Here is a 23,071-nt window from a genome sequence, read left to right on the forward strand (position 1 = left end):
TATTAGTTTGGGCAATGACATTTTGGGATATGATGCCACAAACACAAACAACAAAAGCAAAAATCAACAAATGGGACTACATCAAACTCAAAACCTTCTGCACACCAAATGAAGCAGTTAAAAAATGAAACAACAGCCTACCAAATGGGAGGAAAAAATTGCAAATCATATACTGGATAAAGGATTAATATCCAAATTATATAAACCAACTTAATAAAAAATAAATAACCTGATTTAAAAATTGAACTAGAGGGTATTAGCTAGGGAAGTAAGTCAGTCAGAGAAAGACAAATACCATAGGATTTCACTCATACGTGGAATTTAGTAAACAAAACAGATGAACATGGGGAGGGGAAGGAAAAATAAGATGAAAACAGAGAGGGAGGCAAACCATAAAAGACCATAAGGGGGTCTGCTTCCCCTCTCCATCCACCCCACCCCCTGTTCGTCCTCTCTGTCTCTCTCTCAGATGATTAAATAAAATCTCGAACAAACAAACAAACAATAAATGGCATAAGAACTAAATAGACGTTTTTCCAAAGAGGACATCAAAATGGTCAATAGGCACATGAAAATGTGCTCAACATCACTAATCATCAATGGAAATCAAAACCACAATAAAATATCAATTCAACCTGTTAGATGGCTATCATCACAAACACAAGAAACAAAAGGCACTGGTGACGATATGGTGAAAAGCCAACACTTACACGATGTTGATGGGAATGTAAATTGGTTCGACTACTAACGTTCCTCAAAAAATTTTAAAATAGATCTACCACATGATCTGGCAATTCCATTTCTGGGTATACACCAAAGGAAATGAAAACGAGATTTAGACAAGATATCTGCACATCCGTGTTTATCACAGCATTGTTCACATTAGCCAAGATATGGAAACAACCCAAATGCCTATCATGGGTAACTAGATTTAAAAGATGTGGTATATATACATGATAGAATATTATTCAGCCATGAGAAGGAGGATATTCTGTCGTTTGTCCCAGCAGGGATGGACCTTGAGCACCTATGCTAGGAGATATAAGTCAAAGACAAGTAGTGTATTGGGCGCCTGGGTGGCTCAGTCGTTGGGCGTCTGCCTTCGGCTCAGGGCGTGATCCCGGCGTTCTGGGATCAAGCCCCACATCAGGCTCCTCCGCTGGGAGCCTGCTTCTTCCTCTCCCACTCCCCCTGCTTGTGTTCCCTCTCTCGCTGGCTGTCTCTCTGTCAAATAAATAAATAAAATCTTTAAAAAAAAAAAACAAAGACAAGTAGTGTATGATATCACTTACATGTGGAAACAAAAAAAGTCAAACCTGTAAAAAAAAAAAGAAAGAAAGAAAGAAAAGAAAAGAAAAAAGAAAAGTAAAATGGTAGTTACCTGGGAATGGGAGGTGGGGGCATAAGATTGATGCAATACGTGCCCTCCTTAATACCCAACACCGGGTTATTGTGTATAAAGCCTAATTCATTTTGAGTTATTTTTAAATGCAAAGTATGAGGTATGTATTGTTCATTTTTTAAGTATGGGTGTCCAAGTGTTCTAGCACAATTTGTGAACAACAACAACAACAAAAAAACCCCATCTGTCCTCAACTGAATTGCCTTTGTGAATCATCAGTTGTGCCGTCTGTTTCTAGGCGCACTATTCTGTTCTACCCATCTATATGTCCATTTTTTAGCCACACTGTTTGATTACTGTAGCTTTATAAGTCTTGAAATTTGGTAATATGAGTTCTCTGACTTTGTTCTTTTTTGGGATTTTTTTTTTTTTTTGGCTATCCTGTTTGGCTTTGGTCTTTGCCTTTCTATACTTTCTAAATAAATTTATAAGTCATTTTGTCAATTTCTACAAAAAAAATTCAATTTTTTTGTGAATTGCATTGAAACTATAGACCAATTTAGAGAAAATTATAATCTTAACTAAGATCCATGAATAAAGCATATTAATTCATTTATTTAGGTATTTAATTTCTCTATATTTTTTAGTATATACACCTTTTATATCTTTTATTATTTATCCTTAAGTATTTCATATTTTTGGTACTCTTGTAAATGGTATTGGTTTTCAGTTTCTTATTGTTTATTGTGATTATCTAGAAACACAATTGGTTTTTGTATATTATTCTTCTATATTCTTCTAAAACTCACTCAGTTCCAGTAACTATTTTGTAGATTCCATTAGATATTCTACATAGATTATCATGTTTTCTGTGAACATAGTTTTACTTCTTCTTTTCCAATCTGGATATCTTTTCTTTTTCTTGTCTAATTGCACTAATTTGAATTTCCAATGGAATGTTGGAGATAAGTTGTGAAAATGGACATCCGTATATGGTCTCTGATCTTAGATGTAAAGTATTTAGTCTTTTACCATCAAGTATGATATTAGTTAAAAATTTTTTGTAAATGACCTGTATCAGATTGAGGAAGTTCCCTTCTATTTGTAGTTTGCTGAGAGGTTTTATCATGAGTGGATGTTGGATGTTATCAAGTGGTTTTTCTGCACATGAGATAATTTTTAAAAGATTATTAATATGGTGAATTACATTGATTTTTTTAAAAGATTTTTATTTATTTATTTGACAGAGAGAGACAGCCAGTGAGAGAGGGAACACAAGCAGAGGGAGTGGGAGAGGAAGAAGCAGGCTCCCAGCGGAGGAGCCCGATGTGGGACTCGATCCCAGAACACCAGGTTCACGTCCTGAGCCGAAGGCAGATGCCAAACGACTGCGCTACCCAGGCGCCCCTCATTGATTGATTTTTAATCCTAAATCAACCCTGCATTCCTGGGACAAGGCCCACATCACTGCTATGCATTATCCTTCTAATATTTTATTGGATTTGATTTGCTGAAATTGTGTTTTGAATTTTGCATCTATGTTAATGGAAGATATTGGTCTGAGTTTTCTTGTAAAGTCTGAATGACAGCCTCATAAAATGAGTTACAGAGTAGTATTTCCTCTTTAATGCTTTTGGAAAAGTTGTGCATAGCTGATGTTATTTCTTCCTCAGATGTTTGATAGAATTCACTGATGAAGCCATCTGTGCCTAGAGTTTACTGTGTGGGATTTTAATTTCTTTATGGCCATTCAGCTTATCTATGTCCTCTTAGTGAGTTTTAACAGTGTTTTTCTTGATTAATTGTAAAAAAAAAACACGCATAACAAAATATTCACCATATTATCTATTATGACATGTACAGCTCTAGACTGTTAAGTATATTCACACTGTTATGCAGCAGATCTCTAGAACTTTTTCATCTCACAAAGCTAAAAATCTATACCCATTGAACAACAACTCATTTCTTCCCACTTTCCCATGGAAATCACCATCCTATTTCCTGTTTTTATCAGTTTGACTACTTTAACTTCTTCATGTAAGTGGAATCACATAGTATTTGTCTTTTTATGACTGGTTTATTTCATTTAGCATAGTGTGATAAAGGTTCATCCACATGGTAGAATGTGACAGGATTGCCTTTCTTTTTTAGACTTTATACAAGGTATGCATAGATTATATATACCACATTTTTTTATCCATTCATCCAAAGATAGATATTTGGTTTGCTTCCACCTCTTAGCTAATTGTGAATAATGCTGCAATGAACATAGTATGCAAATACCTCTTCAAGATCCTGATTTCAATTTTTTCCTATATGTACCCAGCAGTGGGATTGCTAGATCACATAGCAATTCTATTTTTAAGTTTTCTGAGGAAATGCCACAATATTTCCCATAGCAGCTGCACCATTTTACATCCCACCAACAATGCACAACAGTTTCAATGTCTCTACATCCTAACAACTTTTTTTTTTTTTTTTTTTACTGCCCGCACAATGGGTGTGAGGTGAGGCGATAGCTCATTGTGGTTTTGATTTACATTTCTCTAACTGTTAAAATGTTAAGTATCTTTTCATTTTCTTTTTGGCCATTTGTATATCTTCTTTGGTGAAGCATCTATTCAAGTCCTTTGTCCATTTTTCAAATGGGGTATGTGGTTTGTGGTTGTTGAGTTGTAGTTCTTTATATGTTCTAAATATTAACCCCTTCTCAGATAGACGATTTGCAAATATTTTCTCCCATTCCATATGTTGCCTTTTCATTCTGTTGATTATTTCAAGTGCAGAATTTTAAAATTTTGATGTAGTCTCATCTATTTTTGCTTTTATTGCCTGTGGTTTTTGTGTCATATCTAAGAGTTCATTGCCAAATCCAATGTCATGAAACTATTCCCCTAAGTTTTCTTTTAAGAGTTTTATAGTATTAGGTCTTAGGTTTAAGTCCTTAATGCATTTTGAATTAATATTTATATATGATGTAAGCTAAGGATCCAATTTCATTATTTTGCATGTGGTTGTCCAGTTTTCCCAACATCATCTGTTGAAGAGAGCATCCTTTCTCCATTGGGTGGTGTTGGTAACCTTGTCAAAAATCATCTGACCATATTCATGAGGCTTTAACTCTGGGCTTTCTATTCTATTCCATGGGTCTATATCTCTCTTTATGTTAATACTACATTGTCTTGATGACTAGAGCTTTGTTATGTTTTGAAATCATGAAGTATGAAGACTCCTATTTTGTTCGTTTTAAAGATGGTTTTGGCTATTCAGAGTCCCTTGAGATTCCATATGAAACTCGGGATGGATTTCTCTAGTTCCACAAAAAATGTCATTGGATATTTGATAGGGATGCAGTGAATCTATAGATAACTTCAGGCAGTATCAACATCTTAACAATAGTAAATCTTCCAACCCAGTAAACAACAAATACTTTTCTTTGTGTTTATTTCAAAATGTTTTGTAATTTTCAGTGTACAGATCTTTCACCTCCTTGGCTTATTCCTAAATATTTTATTCTTTTTGATATTATTGTGAAGGGTTTTTTTTTATTCCCTTTTTGGATTTTTCATGGTTAGTATACAGAAACACAACTGATTTTTGAGGGTTTTGTATCCTAAAATTTTGCTGAATTTTTTCATTAATTCTAAGAGTTTATTTGTGGATTCCTTAGGCTTTTCTACATACAGCATCATGCCATCTGCAGAGATCATTTTACCTTTTCCTTTCCAATTTGGATGCCTTTTATTTTTTTCTTGTCTAATAGTTCTGGCTAGGAACTCCAGGACTATGTTGAACAGAAGTGGCAAGAGTGAGCATCTTTGCCTGTTCCTGATCGTAGAAGAAAAGTTTTCACTCTTTCACCACTGTATATGATGTTTTGCATACATGGTCTTTATTATATTTAAAAAGTGTCTGTCTATTCCTAGTTTTAGTTTTTATCATGAAATGTTTGAATTTTGTCAAATATTTTTCCTGCACAACTGAGATAATGTAGTTTTGTCCTTCACTAAGTTAATGTGGTGTATTTACATTGATTGATTTTTATATGTAGGACCATGCTTACATTCCAGGAATAAATTCCACTTGGTCATGGTGCATAATCCTTTAAATGTGCTACTGAATTCAGTTGGCTAGAATTTTGTTGAAGGTTTTGCGTTAATACCCATCCTGGATATTGGTCTATAGTTCCCTTTTCTTATAGTGTCTTTTTGCCTAGCTTTGGTATCAGGGTGATGCTGGCCTCATAAAATAATTTTTGCAGTGTTCCTTACTCTTCAGTTTTTGGTAAGATTTTAGAAAGTAGTATTAGTTCTTCTTTAAATGTTTGGTAAGATTCTCCAGTGAAGTCATCTAGTCCTAGGCTTTTCTTTGTTGGGTTTTGATTCAATCTCCTTACTAACTATAGATCTGTTCAGATTTTATTTCTTCATGAATCAATCTTTGTATGTTATGTTTCTAGAAATTTATCCATTTCTTCAAGTTATCCAATTTGTTAGCATATAATTGTTCATAGTATTCAAATATTTTTTATTTCTATGGCATCAGCTTTAACATCCCCCCCTTCATTTCTGATTTTACTTGCGCCTTACCTCTTTTTTCTTAATCTAGATAAGGGCTTGTCAATTTTGTTGTACTCCTCAAAAAACTCTTAGTTTTGTTAATTCTATTGTCTTTCTATTCTTTATTTACCTCTACTTTATTCTTTCTTTCCTTCTGCCAACTTTGGGTTTATTCTTTTTTCTAATTTCTTGAAGTGTAAAGTTGGGTAGATGATTTGAGATCTTTCTCCTTTTTTTAATGTTGCTTTTACCACTAGTCTTATACCAGTGTTCTTTCTGTACTGCTTTCACTTCATCCATAAGTTTTGGTGTGTTGTGTTTTCATTTTCATTTGTCTCAAGATATTTTCTCATTTCCCTTGTTATTTCTTCTTTGACCCATTGGTTGTTTAAAAGTGTGTTGTGCTATGGAGCGGGGGGCGGGGTCTATGGTGTGCAACGTGCAATAAACTCTCTTACCTACTTTGATACAATGCTTCTTGGCTTTGCACTTGCCTGGGGTTCTGCCACCTCTTAACCAGTTTCTAAAGTTCTCAGAAAGGCTATTTGGTTCATATATTGTTATCCCCATTGAAGAAAAGGAGGCTGGGTCTTCTCATTTCACCATCTTGCTCAGGTCTACTATACTAGTAGTTTGTCATTTATAAATTTGTCTATTCCATCTAAATAATTGATTTATTGACATGTTATTGATCTCAAAGAACCAGGTGTTTCATTCATTTTCTGTTTTTCTGTTTTCTATTTCAATGATTTCTGTTTTGATCTCTAAACTTTATGATATCATTGAGCAATCCCACTCTGATATATATATATATATATATATATATATATATATATATATATATATATATCCAAGAGACATGAAAACATCTGTCCATACAAAAACTTATACGTGAATGTTCAGAGCAGCATTACTTATAGTAACCAAAAAGTGGAAACAAAGATAAGTGTGTAGTATATCCACAAAATGGAATACTATTCAGCAACAAAATAAACGAAGTATTGATGCATGCTACAACATGAACCCTGAAAATACCATGCTAAGTGAAAGAAGCCATTCATGAAGGCCACAGCATATTGTAGGATTCCATTAATATGAAGTGTTCAGAATAAGAAAAATCTATAAGAACAGAAAGCAGGTTAGTGGTTTCCTAGAGCTGTGGGGATGTAGGGATTTTGGAATGATAGCTATGGGTTTTCTTTTTGGGGTAATGAAAACATTGTAAAATTGTGATAGATGCACAACTCTGTGAATATGTTGAAAGTCATTGCCTTGTAAACTTTAAAAGGGTGAATTTTATGGTATGTGAATTACATCGCAACAAAGATTTTTATGGTTTTTTTTTTTAATCATGCCCCCCTTAAAAAAAACTATGAAAAGTCAAACTTCACCATACTCTAGCTTGCCAGTTTCATGGATTCTAGTGGAAGACCCCAAACTCCTGGACCATAGAAAAGGGACTTTATTACTCATGATACAATAGACAACATGAGCTTCTTGTTCATGGCTCCCCATATGCCTTACATCACAAAGGGGTGACATGGAAGTGGGATTGGGGGGATAGGTCACAATGGGTTTGTGTCACAGCTGTGGATCTCCAAGCCTAGAAAATCCCCAATCTTTCTATAGCAGCTGCGAGCAAACTTGCCCAAATTTTGTCCTGGAAAGACATTCTCTATTATCCTAGAAACCAAACAAATCTGCTCTCTGCCCTGGAGGAAGACACTCTGCTGAGGCTCCTTGTTAAACAAACCTCAAAAGGATTGTCCAAATCAAAAGACAAGATCCCCCAAGAGACCTGTCTCCCACACCTGGAACTCTCGTCCACCTGACAGCAGTTTTAGATTCTATAACAAAAATACAAATGTAACTCTGGACTCATTTTTCTCAGTTCAATTTCTTGGGGGAAACGAAGGCTGCGTTTGAGTTCTCTATACCAGTCCTGATGTCCTCCGTCCTCACAAATAAATAAGGTGTGTGTTTACAGTTAAGAACTCACGTTATAACAAATGACCCAGGGAGAGAAATCAGACCACAGTTTGACTATTTCTTGACAAGAAAAACTCCGTTTTTCTATTGCTTCCCATGCCATTTTCACATTCACGGAGTAATGTAAAGGGCAGGAAACCATTCCTGAAGCCTCTCTGTGCTGGGGTGGGTGGTGATGACCAAATTTTGTTCTCCGTATACACTAAGATGTGACTTCCAAGTAAAGCCTCATCTACACGGCCTGCACAGATATTCTCCCCTGGGCACATCCTATATCTGACATAGGCTTGCTGCCATCTAAAGCCTTTTCAACATTCCCTAGACACAAACACTTCTCCCCTGTCTCTTCTGATGTGTGACGAGATCTGACTTCAGGCCAAAGCCTTGTCCGCACTTATTACACACAAAAGGCTTCTCTGCTGAGTGTGTCTGCTGGTGTCCACTGAAGGGCTGTTACAGCTAAAACTTTTCATACATTCCCTGAACACAAAGAGCCACTGCTCTTCCCCTGGTGTGCTTTCTGGTTTCTGAAGAGAGCTCCCTTAAAGCTGAAGCCCACACACCCTGCACACAAAGTGTTTCTCTCCCAAGTGTGTCCACAGGTGTCTCACCAGGGCTGACTTACAGCTGAAGCTGCTCCCACACTCCAGGCACATAAGGCACAGCCCAGCCACATGTGTGCACTGGTGTCTGAGGAGACTGGACTTTAGTCAGAAGTCCTGTCCATACTCCCTGCACACTAAGGATGTCTTCTTTGAGTGTATTCTGTGGTGTTTCACAAGGATTGACGTGTCTAAAGCCAGGCCCACAATCCCTACACACATATGGCTTCTCCCCTGAGTGTGTCCTCTGATGTGCAATGACGGTTGATTTCTTAGTAAAAACCGCCTACACTCACTGAATAGAAAGCACTTCTTCCCTGGGTGTGAACTCTGATGTCTGTGAAGATTTGACTTCCAACTGAAGCCTCACCCATGTTCCTGGCACACGAAGGGCTGTTTACCCAGGTGCATCCTCTGGGGTCTCTGGAGGGATGACTTACTGCCAAAGCCTGCCCATAAGTCCTCTCCTCTCAGTGTGTCCCATATGAGGGAGGTCTGACTGCTGGCTAAGGCATTTCTCACACTCTGCCCAACTGACTGCTCCACATCCCGAAAGTCTACACCCTTCATAGGTGTCTGCTTCCTGGGGGCTTGCCCTCTTTAACAGGCTGGGCTCTATGCCTGCCACTCTGTTGCTAGTTCCTCCCTTAATGTGTAGAGGCTGTCCTAGCAGTGGGCTGTAAAGCACCCCTAGGACCCCCTTTTACTTGTCCTCCATAACTAGGACTTGGTATCTTCTTTCTCATGTGCTTCTGCTCTGTTGCTCCAGCAGCTTTGTGCAGAAAGTTGTTGTTCTTGTGTCTTGTGGCAAAGATCCCTTGGTTGAAGGTGATTTTCTGCACCCCAAACTGTGATGGTCCTAGGGGGATGGCTGTGCAGAAGATGTTGGCTGAAGAAGAGTTGGTTGCAGAAGGCCAAGGGGCAGTCGACACAGAAATTGATTTCTGGCTTTGGTTCCACTCAAGAGAAAGCAGTTTTGGGAGGCCTGGTGGCTCAGTTGGTTAAGCATCTGCCTTTGGCTTAGGTCATGATCCCAAGGTCCTGGAATCGAGCCCCACATTGGGCTCTCTGCTCAGCAGGGAGCTTGCTTCTCCCGCTCCTTCTACCTGCTGCTCCCCCTACTTGTGCTCTCTCTCTCTGTCAAATAAACAAATAAAATTTTAATTAAAAAAAATAGAAAGCAGTTTTTGTCAGAGTAGTCATAGGTGGGGCAGCCCAGGCCACCCCTCTTATCTTGAGACTTGACACCCCCCCCCCAAGAAACATGTGACAGCTTTCAAACAAAAGCTTTGTGTCCCACCAATATACCCTCTACAGGAACTACTTTTCATTCCTCTTTTACCCATAACTAAAATCCGGAAAATCCATACCAGTAGAGTTTCTATGTGTTATCCAGACAAGAATCCTTTCAAGCAAGCAGTAGAGGCCATTCTGTAAATGGCTGCAAGTACAGTTGGCCTTTTCGCCCTGCTACACTTATTTGTGATATAAATATCTGACACAACTGTTTTCTCCTACTGAAGATAACAAACTATAGGTAGAAATGCTCACAGGGAACTTCCCTATAAGAAAGGCGACTGACTGGCATATTGGTTGCTTGGTCTGGAGGCACCCCTCCCCTCATATGTATGAGGCAGGACAGGAGAGTTGTTCAAGAAATGTGTGCACTAAATCTGAATTAAAGTCTCCGGGCTCAAGCAGTATATGAGGACCACTGGGGACAGGTGGACCCTCAGAAGACAGACATGGTCCAGGGCCTGTTTACTGAAAGGATTTTGACTCCTGATGCCCACAGAAATTCTAATATTTACAAATCAAAAAGAAAAATCCAGAATTCCAGATCCAACCTCATCATAATGTGTGCCCAATTAATATTAAATTAATAGGTTGTTTTGTTTTTTTTAAGTTTTTATTTAAATTCTAGTTAACATACAGTGTGATATTAGTTTCAGGTGTGCAATGTAGTGATTTCAACACTTATGTAGAACACCCAGTGCTCATCACAAATACACTCCTTAATCCTCATCGCCTATTTCACCCATCCCCCACATATTCCCCTCTGGTAATCATCAGTGTGTTCTCCATAGTTAAAAGTCTGTTTCTTGATTTGTCTCTCTCTTTTTCCCCTATCATCATTTGTATGGTTTCTTGAATTCCACATTAAGTGAAATCATATGGAGTTTGTTCTTCTCTGACTGACTTATTTGGATGAATAGTTTTTTTTTTTTTTTAAGATAATTAAAAACTCTTGAATGTGTCCTGAGACTGAGCAACAGATGAATGGATGGTAGGGTCACTGAGCAACTGAAGCAGGCCTTCCTCACAGAAACAAAATAACATGGGGAGACTGAGGATCACTAATGTTTCAGAAGGATGGAATTAAAGAGGTGGACAAGAAGTGTCAATCAAGGGAATACTAGAGGGAAGTTCATACAGATAGGATTATTGCAAAAACACACATGCCCAGAAAAGATAAGAGTCACAAATGTTGGCAACGGTGTGGTGAAAAGAGAGCTAATCTACACTTCTGGTGGGATTGCTAATTGGAACAGCCACTATGGAAAACAGTACGGAGGTTTCTCAAAAAAGGAAAAAATAGAACGACCACATGATCCAGAAATATCACATCTGGGGATATATCTAAAGGAAATGAGATCACTATCAAAGAGATATCTGCACTACCACGTGCACTGCAGCACTAGTTACAATAGCCGAGACATGAAAACCACATAAGTGTCCACTGACAGATGAATGGATAAATAAAATGTGGCATAAATACAATGGAAACTATCCAGCCACAGAAAAGGGAAATCCTGCCATTGGTGACAATATACATGGACCTTGAGGACATTGTGCTGAGTGAAATAAGTCACACAGAAAGAGAACATACTGTATTATCTCACTTATATGTAGAATCTTTAAAAAGGCAAACTGATAGATAGAAAATAGAATGGTGGTTGCCAGGAGCTGGCAGTAGGAGGGAATGGGGAAATGTTAGCCAAAGTTACATCTTCATCAGTTATAAGATGAGTAAGTTCTGGGGGCGCCTGGGTGGCTCAGTCGTTAAGCATCTGCCTTTGGCTCAGGGTGTGATCCCAGCATTCTGGGATCGAGCCCCACATCAGGCTCCTCTGCTGGGAGCCTGCTTCTTCCTCTCCCACTCCCCCTGCTTGTGTTCCCTCTCTCACTGGCTGTCCCTCTTTCTCTCTCTCTCTCTCTGTCAAACAAATAAAATCTTTTTAAAAAATGAGTAAGTTCTGGGGACATAATGTACATCATGGTGAGTACAGATAAAAGTACTGGCTTATATACTTGAAAGTCGCTAAGAGAGTAAATCTTAAATGCTCTCAGCACACAAAAAAAACACAAAATTACAAGGTCATGGATGTGTTAACTAACCTTATAGTGGTAATCATTTTCATTATATATGTGCATCAAATCATCATGTTGTACACCTTAAACTTGCACAATGCTATATATCAATTATATCTCAATAAAGCTGGGGGGAAAACCCCATAGACTCAAAAATAAAATAGTAGAATTCTGGATTCCAAAAAAATATATACCGTAGCCAAAAGAAATATCTTAAAATGATAATTATGCATATGAACAATAATACATATGAACCAAGAGTGGATAAAAATGCAGTGAAAGTTAATAGTTAAAATAAATATAGGTGGGGGAGCTAAGATGGCAGCAGAGTAGGAGGACCCTAGGCTCTCCAGTCCCATGATCACAATCGAATAACTATCAAATCATTCTGAATATCCCAGAAATCCACCAGAAGACTGACAGAACAAGCTCCACAACTAGAGGGAGAGAAGAAGCCACATGGAGGAAGGTAGGAAGTAAGGAGATGCAGTTTGGGGAAAACAAGAGGGGCTGAATTTCCTCAGTCCTTACAACCAACAGGGCTTGAAGACGAGTTTTAAAGGTCAGAGGGCTTGGCTAGGATATAGACCTGAGGGTGCTACCTTACTCCTAGAGAAAAGGCAAGCAAACAACCCTAGGGCAGACAGCATGGTCTGAGGAACACCTGGGGCACAGAGGGGGAAGATTATTTGCTCTTCTTGGAGCAGTCCCTGAGGGGCAGAGTTCAGGGAAGTACCTCTCCAGAGACAAAGGAGACAGCCGGTGCCATTTCCCTCCTGCACCCCTTAGCATAAACACAGAGCCAGCTGCAGAGAGCAGCTCAACCCCAACACAGGCTGCCTCACCTACTTACACTAAGTCCCACAGCCCTGCACTCTGGGCATAACAGCCCTTCTCTGTCAAGCTTGCCTCAGTCCCAGCAAGGCAGAACCCTCCCCCAAAAGATGAGTGCAGGCTCCTGTCCACACCACGTCCCTAAAGCCTGGAGTTTTAAAGATCAGCAGTCTTGACAGGGATAGAGCCCCAAAGGGTACTGTGCTTCTCCTGGAGAGAAGGCAGGCAAACAATGAGGAGGTGGACAGCGTGGAAAAAGAAATCTGAAAAACTGGGACATGGGGGGGGGGGGAGCACGGAGCGGGGCGGGGAATATTCTCTCTTCTCAGAATGCTTCCCCGAGAGGCAGCATCCACAGAGGCACCACTCTGGGGACAAAGGAGCTGGCTGATGCAGTTACTGCCCCCCACGACCACCACCAGCATAAACACAGAGCTGTCTGCAACAAGCAGCATAGCACCAACACTGGCTGCCTAACCTGCTTACACTGAATCCCATACCCCTCCACTCTGGCAGTGTCAACCTTCTCAGTCAAACTTGCCTCAGTCCCAGTGCAATGGTGGGCCCCTTCCCTAGAAGACCAGCAGAAATCCCTGTCCACACCACATCTCCCAACCAGAGAGTTCTGCAGGGCTTCAGTTCTAGTGGAATAGTATCAGGTCTCATTTAACGAGCACACCTAGTTAGACTCACCATGGCCCAGACCAGACACCACCCTCTGCAGATAAGGAGAGCCTCTGCAAACAACTGACTTGAGGGATACGGCAACCAAAATACAACAGCAGAGTACACAGAGCACACACCAGAGACACTCCCTGAAATGCCAGGCCCTGGACACTATATGATTTCTTCATAAAGCCATTAGTCTCAGGAGCAGGAAACATAACGGGATTTTTCTAACACACAGAAGAAGGCAGAGACTTAGACAAAATGCCAAGATGGAGGAATTCATCCCAAATAAAAGAACAAGATAAGGTTGTGGCCAGAGATCTAAACAAAGCAGACATAAGTAACATCTCTGGTGGAGAACTTTCCAATCATAAGGATATTCACTGGGCTTGAGAAAAGAATGGAAGACAACAGGGAGACCCTTACCACAGAGATAAAAGAGTTAAAAAAAAGAATCAGTCAGAAATGAAAACTACAATAACTGAGATTGGAAACAGATTTGATGCAGTGAACACAAAGCTAGAAAGAGCAGAGAAATGAGTAAGTGATAGAGAGGACAAAATAATGGAAAATAAGGAAGCTGAACAAAAGAGAGAAAGAAGAATTATGGAACATATTAATAGACTTAAACAAAACTCGGTGACTCCATCAACATAATAACATTCATATTATAGGAATCCCAGAAGAAGAGAGAGAAAAGGGGGCAGAAAATTTATTTAAGGAAATCATAGCTGAAAATTTCCGTCATGTTGGGAAGGAAACAGACATCCAGATCCAGGAGCCACAGAAAACTCCCATCAAAACCAACAAAAGCAGGCCAACACCAAGACATATTGTAATTAAATTTGCAAAACATAGTGATAAAGAAAAAATTTTTAAAGCAGCAAGAGAAAAGAAGTCCTTAATTTACAAGGGAAGACCCATAAGCCTAGCTGAAGATTTCTCAAGAGAAATGTGTCAAGCCAGAAGGGAGTGGCATGATATATTCAACATGCTGAATGGGAAAAATTTGCAGCCAAGAATACTCTATCCAGCAAGGCTGTCATTCAGAAAAGAAGGAGAGATAAAGAATTTCCCTGACAAAAAGGAAAGGAGTTCATGACCACTAAATCACCCTGCAAGAAATCTTAAAGGGCACTCTTTGAGTGGAAAGGAAAGACCACAAGTGACAAAGACAAAAAAGGAACAGAGAAAAACTACAGAATAGTAATAAAGTGACACTAAATACATATCTATCAATACTTACTCTGAATGTAAATGGACTAAATGTTCCAATCAAAAGACATAGGGTATCAGAATAGATTAAAAAAAAAAAAAAGATCCATCTACATGTTGCCTACAAGAGATTCATTTTAGACTTAAAGACACCTGCATACTGAAATTGAGGGGATGGAGAAACATTAATCATCAAATGGAAGTCAAAAGAAAGCTGGAGTAGCAATACTTATATATGACAAACCAGATTTTAAACCAAAGACCGTAACATGAGTTGAAGAAGGGCACTATATCATAATATGGGGGACTATCCAACAAGAAGATCTAACAATTGTAAATATTTATGCACCAAACATGGGAGTACCCAAATATATAAGAATTAATAACAAACACAAAGGAACTCATTGATAATAATACAGTAAGAGTAGGGAACGTTAACATACCACTTATGTCAATGGACAGATCATCTAAGCAGAAAACCAACAAGGAAACAATGGCTTTGAATGACACATGGTGCCAGATGGACTTAACGATATATTCAGAACATTTTCTTGAAGCAGAAGGATACAACATTCTTTTCCAGTGCACGTGGGACATTCTCCAAAGTAGATCACATACTAGGTCACAATTCAGCCCTTAACAAGTACAAAAAAAATGAGATCTTACCATGCATCTTTTCCAACCACATCAGTTTGAAACTTGAAGTCAACCACAAGAAAAAATTTGGGAAGACCACAAATACATGGAGGTTAACCAACATGCTACTAAACAATGAATGGGTCAACCAGCAAATCAAGGGAGAAATAAAAAAGTAAATGGAAACAAATGAAAATGCAATGGTTCAAAACTTTTAGGATGAAGGAAAAGCAGTCCGAAGAGGGAAGTATATAGCAATACAGACCTATCTTAAGAAGCAAGAGAAATCTCAAACAACAGCCTAATCTTACACCTAAAGGAGCTAGAAAAAGAACAAACAAAGCCTAAAGCCAGCAGATGAAGGAAACTAATAAAAATTTGAGCAGAAATAAATGATATAGAAACAAAAAAAACAGAAGAGTAATGAAACCAGCAGCCCTTTGAAAAAAATTAATAAAATTAATAAATCCCTTGCCAGACTTATCAAAAAGAAAAGAGAAAGGATCCACATAAATAAAATGATGAATGAAAGAGGAGAGATCACAGCCAACACCACAGAAATATAAATATGAACAATTATAAGAGATTATTATGAAATGTATATGCCAACAAATTGGACAACCTGGAAGAAATGGATAAATTCCAAAAACATATAAACTACCAAAACTGAACAGGAAGAAACAGAAAACACAAATAGACTGATAACCAGTAAAGAAATTGAATCAGAAATAAAAAATCTGGGGTGCCTGGGTGGCTCAGTCAGTTAAGCATCTGCCTTTGGCTCAGGTCATGATCCCAGGGTGCTGGGATCGAGCCCCACATTGGGCTCTCTGCTCAGAGGGAAGTCTGCTTCTCCCTCTGCTTCTGCCCGATTCCCTGCTTGTGCTCTCTCTCTCCCTCTCTCTCAAATAAATAAATAAAATATTTAAAAAAAAAAAAAGAAGAAATAAAATATCTCCAGAACCAGATGGCTTCACAGGTGAATTCTATAAACATTTAAAGAAGAGATAATACCTATTCTTCTCAAACTCTTCCAAAAAATAGAAAAGTAAGGAAAACTTCCAAATTTATTCTATGACGCCAGCATTACCTTGATATCATAACCAGATGAAGATTCCACTAAAAAACAGAACTACAGGCCAATATCCCTGATGAATATGGACGCAAAAATTCTCATTAAATATTACCAAACCAAATTCAACAGTACATTAAAGGAATCATTACCAAAATCAAGTGGGATTTATTCCTGCGCTACAAGAGTGGTTCACAAATCAATCAACGTGACACACCACATTAAGAAAAGAAAGTATGAGAACCCTATGATCCTCTCAATAGATACAGAAAAATCATTTGACAAAGTACAACATCCATTCATGATAAAAACCTACAACAAAGTAGGGTTAGAGAGAATATACCTCAACAAAATAAAGGCCATGTATGAAAACCCCACAGCTAATACCATCCTCAATGGGGAAAAACTGAGAACTTTTCTTCTCTGGTCAGGAACAAGACAGGGATGTCCATTCTAACCACTTTTATTTAAAATAGTATTGGGGGGCACCTGGGTGGCTCAGTCGTTAAGCGTCTGCCTTCAGCTCAGGGTGTGATCCCAGCGTTGTGGGATCGAGCCCTGCATCAGGCTCCTCTGCTGGGAGCCTGCTTCTTCCTCTCCCATTCCCCCTGCTTGTGTTCCCTCTCTCACTGACTGTCTCTCTCTGTCAAATAAATAAATAAAATGTTTTAAAAAATAAAATAAAATAAAATAGTATTGGAAGTCTTAGCCACAGCAATCAGCCAACAAAAGGAAATAAAGGCATCCAATCGGCAAGGAAGAAATAAAACTTTCACTATTTGCAGAGGATATAATACTCTATATAGAAAACCTGAAAGACTCCACCAAAAAATTGCTAGCACTGATATACAAATTCAGTAAAGCCACAGGATATAAAATCAACATACAGAAATCTGTTGCATTTCTATACACTAATAATGAAGCAGCAGAAAGAGAAATTTAAGAATCAATACCATTTACCATCACCAGGCTCTTGGATTTGGAAGAACAAACATTGTTTTAATGTCTATACTACCTAAAGCAATCTTCACATTTAATGCAATCCCTATCAAAATACCACCAGCATTTTTCAATAAGCTATCACCTCACACCTGTCAGAAAGGCTAAAATTAACAATCCAAGAAACAACAGGTGTTGGCAAGGATGTGGAGAAACGGGAACCCTCTTGCACTATTGGTGGGAATGCAAACTGGTGCAGCCACTCTGGAAAACAGCATGGAGTTTCCTCAAAAACTTGAAAATAGAACTACCCTACAATCCAGCAATTGCACTACTAGGTATTTACCCAAAGAACACAAAAATACTAATTCAAAAGGACACATGCACCCTGATATTTATAGCAGCATTATCAATAATAGCCGCATTATGGAAACAGCCCAAGTGTCCTATCGAGTGATGAATGAATATAGAAGATGTGGTATAGGGGCACGTGGATGGCTCAGTTGGTTAAAGAGCTGACTCTTGATTTTGACTCAGGTCATTATCCCAGGGTTGTGAGATCGAGCCCTGTCTCAAGCTCCCCGCTCAGTGAGGAGTCTGCTTGAGATTTTTTCTCTCTGCTCCCCCAACAAGCACTCTTTCTCTCTCTCTCAAATAAATAAATCTTTTAAAAATTTTTTTAATTTTAAAAGCTATAAAAAAGATGTGATACACACACACACACACACACATACACACAATGGAATATTATTCCATTGAATGGAATGAAATCTTGCCATTTGCAACAACTTGGAAGGGGCTAGAGAGTATTATGCTAAATGAAATCAGTCAGAGAAAGACAAATACCATATGATTTCACTCATATATGGAATTTAAGAAACAAATGAGCATGGGGAAAAAAAGACAAACCAAGAAACAGATTCTTAACTACAGAGAACAAACTGATGGTCACCAGAGGGGAGGGGAGTGGGGGATGGGGGAAATAGGTGATGGGGATTAAGGAGGGTGCTTGTGACAAGTAACAGGTGTTGTAAGTGTTGACTCACTAAATTGTACAGCTGAAACTAATATTACACTATATGTTAACTAACTGGAATTGGAATAAAATCTTTTTAAAAATTAATTAACAGTTTGGGGGAAAAATGGGCAGCTATTTCCAAATCTTAGTTTCACCTGACCCTAGCAATGTTATACAGGGAAAGTTTCTTTATCTTCCTAATAAAGAAACCATTTCTCTCCTCTGCAAAATGGAGTGTTTGGTTCATAACTTGAAACTCACTGAGGCAACAGTAATTGCAAGCCCAACACCTGGCTTAGGTACTGCTTTGTTTTCACATCACTGGTGGGCCTGGGAACGCAGCCACCTGGAGGCAGTGGGAGAAGGGCTAGGGCAAAGATGGAGGAACCCTGTGAAAGGGCCACAGGTTTGGGGCACCATTTCCTGTGAAGGCCTTTTCCCTTTGAATGGTCTTGTTTCCTCCAGACCAGCTAGGGCTCCAAATTCCAGATGGGGCATTGCATGGCCCAAGAAGTCAAGGACTAACAAAGGCAGTCCAACTACTATTTGGAGCAGAAAAGACATTACAGGACCACAAAAGATCAGTGGTACATACCTTAGAGTGGGCTGTCGAGATCCTCCCTCCCAACAAGCCATTCTTTCCAGAAAGGCAGGAGGCTGAGAAGCTGGACCCGGGAAAGAGAAGTGTGGTGCTAGCCCCAGGACTGTCACTGGGTTTCCAGACTCCAGGTTGTAAATCTCCAAGCCAAAGCTTGGGGGAAAGGGGGGGGGGGGCTGGGAGGACACAGGGGTGAATGGTGTCAGAAGACCTACAATGGAAGGATAAAGTTCTTCAAAGCTTCTAGAATAGTTAGGACTAAGCACCGTGGAACACAGCCTTCTTGAATGTGCTACGGAGAGTAGAATCCATTCTCTTTGTGGCTCCAGGACCTCAAGGTTTATTATTAATAGAAAGAGTTAATACTCTTTGAGGACTTACTATATACCAAAGACTGTTCAGTCGCTGTATGGGTCTTGCCTCATTTAGGCCTCTCAACCGCTCTGTTTATCATCCGATCTCTTTACAGATGAAGAAACCAAGCCACAGTAAAGCCAAGTATCTTGCTCAAAATAGATTGGCTATAAAGTTGCTTAGCCTGGCTTTAAATTCTGACTGTAGAAGGTCATACACTTAACCAGTCAGCCTAGCTGTAAGCCAGTCCTCAAGTGAGGTTGGGGTTTTGGATACAGCAAGATTGGCCATGGAGATAGATTCATGAGTGTAACTTGCATTATTTTCTCTACTAAAGTGAATGTTTGAATTTCTTCCATAATATAAAGTTTCTGTAATATAAGTTCAGGTGCACCTGCCTGGCCTAGTGGGTAGAGCACACCATTTTTGATCTCAGAGCTGTGAGTTCAAGCCCCCACAATGGGTGTGGAGCCTACTTAAAAAAAAAAAAAAAAGTCATAATATAAAGTTCAAAATAAAGGTCCCAATGCCTGAGGTCCACCAGGGATGCCTTTATCAGTGAATTACGTATCACGTAACAGCCACCAGGGTCTGTGACAAAGAGGCCGAGACCCAGTGGCCACCACCCTATCTCCCCCACCCACCCACCACCAAATTCACAGTCCTCACAGTCCTAACCCTAAAGTTGCCCCTTAACAACCACTGTCTAAGGGGGAACCAGGCAAACCAAACTGGTCACCCAGGTTTCTAGCCAAACCCAAAGACCTTTGAACCAAGCCAGCACCCCCCACCGGAAACAAATCATAGGACAGCAAACCTGTAGAAGGTAATTTGCCCTAACCACCCAAAAAAAAATCCTACGTACTCCCCTCCCCACCTACTCCCACTCCAACCCATTCAAACCTGGGAATGTTTAGCAGTTTCCTCTAAGCCAAACCTTGTCCCACTCTCCAAAATCCCAAGGATCCAAGACCCAAGCAACACCCCTCCCCACAATTGGGCAACGGATGCTAGCCCCGGGCTAGCAAACACCTTCACTTCATTTAGGTCAGAGCTCCAACCCACCATCCCGCCCTGGCTTCACGCCTCTCCCCCCGCCCCCATCAACAGTCTGGGGAGTCACGCCGCCCCTCACCACCACCAGGGGAATGTTTGCTCCCAAACCAGGACTATGTCAACCCCACAAATACCCTAGAGTCTTCCAACTTAGGCCCCACACACCACGTGAAGAAAAAACCAGAGCCGGGCCACCACTACCACCAATAAGGTGGCCCAGAACAGTCCCGCACCGCCCCCCTCAAAAAAGAAAATCCTGGACCCGCAGTACTGGGGCCCCTGCCCAAGCCACGCCCCGCAACCCTAGGATTGACCGCCAAACCTCGCCATCCCTAATTCATTCCTCTAATTCACTCCTGGAATTCACTCCTCAAGCTGCGAGTTGTTAACCGGCCCCCCCCACCGCCACACTCAAATGAAAACCAATCGAGATCGCCACCCTAAGTCTTGCCAGGGACCCCCAACCGCAGCCTCTCCTAACTCTCCTCCATCCCCACCTCGCTCACGCCCCAAAGCTGGAGGACAGGGGATGGGCCAGCACCCTTCACGGCCCGGCTTGCTGGGACACCGGGACTACAGTCCCCAGAATCCTTTGAGGGCCCGGACCAGCGTGGGCGCCGCTGAGAGGACGAGGCCACGCTTCCTGAACTACCGCGACTGGTGGCTCATCTGCTGTTTTCTCAAAACAAGCCCGGGGGTGGGCTCTCAGGGGAAGCCCACTCTCTTCTGACTCCTTCGCCGCAGAGACTACACTCCCCAGAGGCCCTTGCTATCGCTTCCGCCTGCCTGGCCCTTCCGGCGGAAGTATCTAGCGCGCCTGCGCAGCGTTTTACTTGGCCGCGGTGGGTTGGGTTACGTGTGTTTTGTATTCCTTCTGGGCGGGGCTTAGTTCTCCGGCTTGGCTCCGTGGGGTTCTACTAGCTCAGGTTGGAAAAGGTAAAGTGGCCTCGCCGAGGTCCGCCAGGGCCTGCTCCTTTGGCGCGCGTAGCCTCTTTTCGAAAGACCCACAGTTGGTGCTGAACACAACCCAGCTTCTGGGAGCGGGGGTCTCACTCTTCCTGAGAATTGAGCTGCTCTGACGCCCTCTGCCGCCCTGTCCCCAATTCCGGGGCTGGAGATTGGAACCCTCTCGAGCGCATGGGCGGGCGATCCACCCAGGCACCCCAGGTCCGCCTTCTCCAGGGGAGAGCAGGATAATGGCCATAGCGCCTCTGAGGGCCCACTTCCCTGAAACTCCTTCCCGTCATGGCTGTCTCACAATAGACCCATTGCCTCCCCTTAGCCCGGAGACGGCCTTGTTGGGACCGGGCAAAGACAGCCCTGGAGGGGTCACGCATCGTATCTGGCGCCTCTCTCAACAACCAGCTCTAATACACACGTGACACACCCAGCAGTGAACTGCATCCAGCCCACGCAAGAGCAGGTTAAATGAAAGTAATGGGACATCCGTGCCCAAATGCCCTGTGATAAAGTCAAGGGCGGAGACTGCAGAGTCGCCTGTAGCCAGGTGTGCAGGAGAAGCTGTCTGATGTGCCTTCCGCGAGGCCAGAAACCCATGGTCCCGGTCTGAGGCCTCATGAGCCCTGGCCACAAAGTCGGGGTTTGTAATGGCCAAAAATCTTTTCTGTGTGTAGAACCGGAATGCATGCCCTCTCCGCTGCTTTCCGCCTGTGTTTTGTATTTGAATTTTCAGTAATCACTCTAAGTTTCTACTTAGTTCCGGTTTGCCGATTTCTCTGAAAACATCTCAAACAGCTATTTCCGTGCTCACATCTTGATTATTTCCTTCCTTCTGCTGGCTTTAGGCTGTCTTTTTCTGACCTGGAGTTTTGTTTTGTGGTTCCCATGAGGTTTGCATAAAATGTTTCACAGATAAAAATACTTTTTCTGCTGATGGCAATTTATCCCATATTTGCTGCTACTGGTGCCGCTGCCTCTGCTCCCCCGGTTCTGCCACCTACACAGGACCCCTGGGGGCCCCCCAGATCTGGCGGGTGGGGTACTGGGGTTCTCCCCGGGAGACTTGCCCTAGGTGCCCCAGGAACCGGGAGCAGGGGGCGCGGACACACCCCCTCTGCTGGCTCGGGGTCCCCGCCTGAGCTGTAACTGACCGGGGTTGAAAACGAATTAGAGGCGAGAGAAACGACTTAAGAGACCAGAGTCCCCGCCTCCTGGTTTTGAGGCTGTTTACTTACTCTCCGTAAACCCCGCTTGGAACTGCGTTCCTAGCTCTGAAAGGTAGCTGGAGAATGTGCGACCACAGGATATTGACGGGGGAACAGCGCCCCTTTGTGGTCAATGTTTGGTGGCTTCGGAGATGATGGGAAAACCTCCCAAGTTGGTCAAACTCCCTAATAGGCGAATCACAGAGACAGCGGGGCATATGAATACCTTATGAGCAAATTAGAGCAATGGAGCACTGTTTCTCCTACCAGACTGGGGAACGTTATAAAAATAGATGACTGCCGTCATAAACTGCCAGTTGGGAAATTGAAAATGAGATGCTCTCCCTGGGAGCCTTTTGAAACAAGGAATCCAAAGGCTTTCTTAAAAGTGCATCTGCTTTGATCTAGCTCTTCCTTTTTTAATGGATTAATCTTTAAGTAGGAAAAGGGGTAGTAAGTGAAAGGATTACACAGAAGCATTGCTTATAGCAAAATTTTTTAAAAATATGCAATTGTTTAAACACAGTAAGATCCATATAATGGACTACGATGCAATTATTAAAAATGATACTGCGACTATTTTGTCATTGAAATGACTACAAACGTTGCTAAGTTAACCGGAAACAGGGTTTAAAACAATAGGTACACTCT

At 41.1% G+C, this 23,071-nt stretch overlaps 1 long non-coding RNA gene across 1 annotated transcript; it reads right to left on the bottom strand.

Moving 5' to 3' along the window:
• Positions 1-7,228: 7,228 nt before the first annotated feature.
• Positions 7,229-20,986, bottom strand: LOC123001503 (uncharacterized). Its single transcript, XR_006410453.3, has 3 exons — positions 20,753-20,986; positions 18,843-19,056; positions 7,229-9,629 (listed from the first exon to the last, which is right to left on the bottom strand). It is a non-coding gene; the product is annotated as an uncharacterized LOC123001503 (long non-coding RNA).
• Positions 20,987-23,071: the final 2,085 nt, after the last annotated feature.

The sequence above is a fragment of the Ursus arctos genome, unplaced genomic scaffold (assembly GCF_023065955.2).
Source record: "Ursus arctos isolate Adak ecotype North America unplaced genomic scaffold, UrsArc2.0 scaffold_5, whole genome shotgun sequence".
NCBI lineage: Eukaryota > Metazoa > Chordata > Mammalia > Carnivora > Ursidae > Ursus > Ursus arctos.